This window comes from Bidens hawaiensis, unplaced genomic scaffold (genome assembly GCF_021521415.1).
Source record: "Bidens hawaiensis isolate Kalapana, Puna unplaced genomic scaffold, B.hawaiensis_p1.1 tig00037613_1, whole genome shotgun sequence".
Classification (NCBI taxonomy): Eukaryota; Viridiplantae; Streptophyta; class Magnoliopsida; order Asterales; family Asteraceae; genus Bidens; species Bidens hawaiensis.
In genome coordinates, this window is record NW_027496570.1 from 189,256 (window position 1) to 195,385 (window position 6,130).

The window sequence follows — 6,130 nt, forward strand, 5'->3', positions numbered from 1 at the left end:
ACAGATTGTGATAGACTTAGAGTTGGGTCACGAAATTTCACAGAGATGATCTACACATGAAAATATGAGATCTGTGAATGTTTGGTAATTTTTGGATAAAGGATGAATATTTGGTGAATTTAATGCTCGGTTTTGGCCAAAAATGGTGAAAACTAGCTAAACATCATGAAAAATTCTGGAAACTTTAAGATAAGCTTTATATAACATAAAAAAGTCACACACAAAATTTCAGGTTCATTGGAGAAGTCTAAGTAGGCTTTTCGGTAAAACGAGTTCAAGGGATTTCTAGCTCGGTTTTGGTAAAAATGGCATGAAAAATGAGTTTTTGGTTCTGGAAAAATTACAGGGAACTATGTCGGTGACAGGGGTCATCCCAGAAAAATTTGGGATTTTTCGAAGGTCGTTTGGTATTTTCGACATATTTGGTGTTTAAATGACGTTTAAAAATGGTTAAATAAATTTTAGATATAAAAATTAATTCTGGAAAAATTTTATAAAATTCCTTACTGTCAAAATATTGTTTGTACAAAATTTCAAGGTCCGAGACTAAACGGATATTTATTTGTGCTAAATGGAACTTAAAAACAAACTTTTAAAGCTTAAAACGAGTAAACCGGCGAAGTTCGCCTAAGCGAGCTGACTGGTGTTTGAAAACCTTAAAAATGGATGATTTTTATGAAACTAAGTTAATCAAGTAAAAATAAATCATCCGAAAATAATTCGGATGATTTGGGTAATTTTACCCGATTTAACCGTTTCCGGTGTATTAATGACGGAAACGGGCCTCGCGGCCAAACGGGGTGTCTAACCGAGCTCTAATTTCACCACTTTAATGAAAATATCAATAATAACTATTTTCGGGCCGTGTGTGGTCAAACTCATTTTTGTAAACATAAAGACGGATAACCGTGCTAGGCACGCAAAACGAGGAAAACAAACTAACGGTAGTTTTGACTAAAGAACTCTAGGTGATATCACAATCTAAGTCCTGAAAAGTATTTCGGGGTTAACATTGTCCCCGGATCGTGTACGGTACTGGGTTAACAGTGTCCCCAGACGTACCGGTTAACACGAATTTAAGTTATATTGATAGAAATTGTGTAGTAACGATTTGGGGATCGTATTACAGATCTGTACCAGTAGCCGTGCACCGTAGTACATCTTGCTCATAAGAAGGTGAGTTTTCACAAGCCCCTTTTTACTGAAATGTTTTAAATATTTTCCCGGGGCGGAAAGCATGTTTCTATCAAAGTGTTTAAGTACATGCTAATCGCATGGAAACGAATGTATTTATATAATGTTTATTGTACGGAAATCGTACGGTAATGTATTAAGATGGTAATTAACTGAGTTGCTAATATTGTAAGGCCCGAAACAGTGTTCTGGGGTAACCGAGTTCCCAGAGGTTATTAAATGTGTTTCTGGGGTAACAGAGTTCCCAGAGGTTATTAAATGTGTTTCTGGGGTAACAGAGTTCCCAGAGGTTATTGGAAGTATTCTGGGGTAACAGAGTTCCCGGAGGTTAATCGATATGTTTTGGGGTTAATAGAGTTTTCACTTGTGAACTCAGTATAATTACATCACTTATTTATGATTTTTATAATGATTTGTCATGGTTTATTTAAATTAGTGAAACTCACCAACTATTCGTAGTTGACCCGTTTTCTTTACATGCTTTCTAGGTACGCTCAAATTGGAATGAGTGATATGTGTTCGATGCTGTGTGCTATTTTGTGGAAGTCTAGAGATCTATATTTTTCATTAAATATGTTAATGTACTATCGGTAACACTTATGTGATAACGCTTAGATGGTTATGAAACTCAGAACAATGTAATACGTTTAAATTAATGTAGTGGTGTTTTCTTTATAAACAATGTTGTTGATATCAGATGTGTCTGTTGCACCCCGTGTACGTTTCCGCTGCGGTTACGGGGTGTTACAGAACTTGGTATCAGAGTCATTGGTTATAAAGAATTAGGATGTCTTTAAAAGATACCTAAAATATAACCAGTAGCTCAAGTATTATAGGATCTGAATATCAACTAATAATTTATTGTGACGAGATCGGGATGAACTTGGATGGATAAGTGAGTTATTATGGTCCGGAACATAATAACAGACTTGTCTGCACGAGGGAATTCGGGGAAAGTCACGGGGGACTTTAATAGGTAAAATTGGCAACATACGTGCAAATATGTGATAATATTGTTATGTGGTCAAGTTGTATAAATAAGTGTATATTAATTTGATTATGATTTACACTATGGAAAGAACTATATGTTTGTTAACTTGTGTGCAGGTAAAATGTCAAGAACTCCTAGTTTGTCGATTGAGGAGGACCCGGAGGAGGTCAGCTCCGGGGACTCTGGGAGCCCACTCGTAGCATCTAGCACAGAGCCTAGCGAGGCTAGCCTTAGGAGTTCCGGCCAGTCCTCCCCAGCTAGGATTGCCAGAGCCCCTACCCCACCCGCACCACAGGCCGCTCCTGCACCCCCCGGATTCGGACCCCGCCTCACGGCGCGGATCAGTATCCCACATGTCCGACCTATCTCGCCCCCACCCAGACCTTCTACCCGCAGGGGCGAGTCCTCCCACTCTCAGCCCGAGCCTGCGACTCCACCTGTGTGGGGTCTTCCGAGACAGGAACGGGACGCGGCGGCCTGGCTCCGAGTGCTCACCGAACAGGTGAAAGAGCACTCCGCCGCCCTGACGGTGGGAGTCCATAGGAGGATGTACTTGGGAGATTGCATACTGGACCATCAGTATGCGATTGCCCAGCTGAAGAGGGAGTGCTCATACTCCCAATGGATGCTCGGCTGGATGGAGATGCCGGTTCGGGTTATGATGGCTGTGTTGGTGGTGTTGGTGGCGATATTGGTGGGGTTGGTTTACCACCGTGTTTAGTTGTTTTGGGTTGGGGATAGACAGGGACCATTTTTTTTTGATACTCTGTGTAAGCAGTTAGTGGTGATGCTAACATGGAGTGAATCTTGTTTAGTTATAATACAACCACTGGCCCTTAGGGGGGGTCTCTTTTGGGGCATATCAGTATAGATACTTTTGGGTATCATTCAAGCACTGACCCGTTGCGGGTTATGTCGAGATGATGCCGACATAGGCCCTACGTATGAAAACTTAACTAATGTAATAGTGACAGGAAAGTAATATGAACGGATGTTTGTGTAATATGTACTAACGTTTATTAATGAATGGAATGTTTGTTGTGTTTTATGATTGGAACTTGTATTGATTATATATATTTTCTTGATGTTGTGTAGAATGGCACCAAAACGTTCAGCCCAATTGTCAGAAGTGGACGTGAGCTGTCTGATTGCTCGCCAGTTGGAGGCGGCGATACCGGATATAGTATCGCGCATCGCCGCCAGTATTAACAATTCGACCAATCCAACCCCTCCGAGCAATCAAACGACCACCAATAATAACGGGGAACAAAATGCTAATCCTCCACAAAACGATAACACGATTCCGAGTAATGACGCACCGCCTAGGGTGGTTGTTACAGACAGTAATGGCCCTATACCTACGGTAGAGACGAACCGTACTGAACCGATTCGTGCATCCAGGGGATGTTCGATCAAGGACTTTATGTTGTGCAAACCACTAGAGTTTAGCGGGTCTGAAGGACCAAATGGATTAGTTAAATGGATCGAGAAAATAGAATCTGTGGTGAATATCAGCAACTGCCCCGAGGATTGTGTTGTTAAGTATGCTGCCTGCACACTCACGGACCATGCCTTGACATGGTGGAACACGATAGTGCAGACCCGGGGCCAGGCGGCGACAAACCGCATGACCTGGACGGAGCTCAAGGCTCTTGTACTGGAACATTTCTGCCCGAAAAACGAATTGCAAAAGTTAGAAAATGAATTGTGGAACCTGGAAATGCAGGGGGCAGACCATTTGGGTTATACGAACCGGTTTAATGAGTTGTCGCGATTGGTACCATGGTTGGTCACCCCAGATTCAAAGAGGGTGGAGCGTTATATTTGGGGGCTAACTCCAGTTGTAAGGAGTATTGTCAATTCTGGGGGACACCAGACGTATGAGGGTGCGGTGACGCAAGCTGGTATCGTCACGTATGATTTCGTAAGGAGCGGGTCACTGAAGGTGGTTGGAGAGTCCGCTGGGGGGAAGCGGAGTTCACATGACCATAGGACCCAGGAAAAGCAGCAAGGTAAACGTGCTAGACCCACTGCCCAGAACTACGCCATGACTAGTTCGGGCGGAAGGCAAGAACCACAGAAGGGAACGTTTCCTAGGTGTGGGAAATGTGGTTACCACCATGGTGGCGTGTGCAAAGAAGTGGTGTGCCACCGGTGTGGCAGGATTGGACACTACGCACCAAATTGTAAGACAAATCTGAACAACCTGAACCGACAACCACAACCTATCCGTGCGCAACCATTTAAGACTCAACCAGCCCGACAGCAGAACCCGCAAGGAAACCAAATGGTGACCACCAGCCGTGCTTGCTATGAATGCGGCAGCACGGATCACTTCAAAAGACACTGTCCGAAAATGAACCAGGGAGGAAATGGGCGGCAACCCGCGGGTCAGGCATCGTCGTCCAATCCGGCGCGAGGCCGAGCATTCGTGATGGGGGCGAACGAGGCACGCCAGGACCCCAGCGTAGTGACAGGTACATTCCTCGTCTCTGATCATTACGCTTCTGTATTATTTGATACAGGCGCCGATAGAAGTTTTGTCTCCGTTAGATTCCTTTCGATAGCAAACCTTCCTATTGGTGAACCCATAGAACCTTACACCGTAGAAGTCGCTAACGGTAAAACCATGATAGTTAATCAGATAGTTCGGAATTGCCCTTTTATTCTGAACGAACAATCCTTTCTGATTGACTTGTTACCGGTAGAATTGGGTAGTTTTGACGTGATAGTGGGAATGGATTGGTTAGCACTTAACAGGGTAGAAATAAACTGTGAAAAGAAAATCGTCAAGATCCGGGTGTCGGATGACGAGGAGGTATTAGTGCAAGGAGAAAAATCCGGCACCATGATACCATTTATATCCCACCTCAAGGTGTTAAAATATATACGTCAGGGTTGTGTGGCGTATCTAGCGAGCCTGACGGCCACTGATTCTGAGGAAAAACGGGTGGACGATATTCCCGTGGTACGCGAATTTCCACAAGTTTTCCCAGAGGAACTTCCGGGATTACCGCCAACCCGACAGGTCGAATTCAGAATCGATCTGTTACCTCAAGCTGGCCCTGTTGCTAAGGCACCTTACCGACTTGCACCATCTGAGATGCAAGAATTATCCAACCAGTTGCAAGAATTGTTGGATAAAGGATTTATTCGTCCTAGTTATTCCCCGTGGGGTGCACCGGTACTATTCGTGAAAAAGAAGGACGGGAGCCTTAGAATGTGCATCGATTACAGGGAATTGAACAAGTTGACAATCAAAAATAGGTATCCTCTTCCCCGAATCGATGATCTGTTCGACCAACTACAAGGTGCGAGCTACTTCTCAAAAATAGATCTTAGATCGGGATACCATCAGGTTAGAATTCAGGAGGAGGATATCCCAAAAACCGCATTCCGGACTCGCTACGGTCATTACGAGTTCTTAGTTATGCCTTTTGGGCTAACAAATGCGCCAGCAGTGTTCATGGATCTCATGAATCGAGTCTGTAAACCCTACCTCGATAAATTCGTCATCGTGTTTATTGACGATATTTTGATATACTCGAAGAATAAAGAAGAGCACGAGCAACACTTAAGATTAATTTTAGAGCTTCTAAATCAGGAGATGTTGTATGCAAAATTCTCCAAGTGTAACTTCTGGTTACAAGAAGTGCAATTCCTTGGTCACGTTATAAATCACCAAGGAATACACGTTGATCCAAGTAAGGTTGAAACGGTTAAGAATTGGCAAGCGCCTAGATCGCCAAAGGAAATCCGCCAATTCTTAGGCTTAGCTGGATACTATCGTCGATTCATAGAGAACTTTTCCAGCATCGCCCAACCTTTAACCCTCCTGACTCAAAAGGATCGAAAGTATGATTGGGGAGAAGAACAGGAAGCGGCGTTTCAAACGCTAAAACAAAGATTGTGCCAAGCGCCGATCTTAAGTCTCCCCGACGGAGA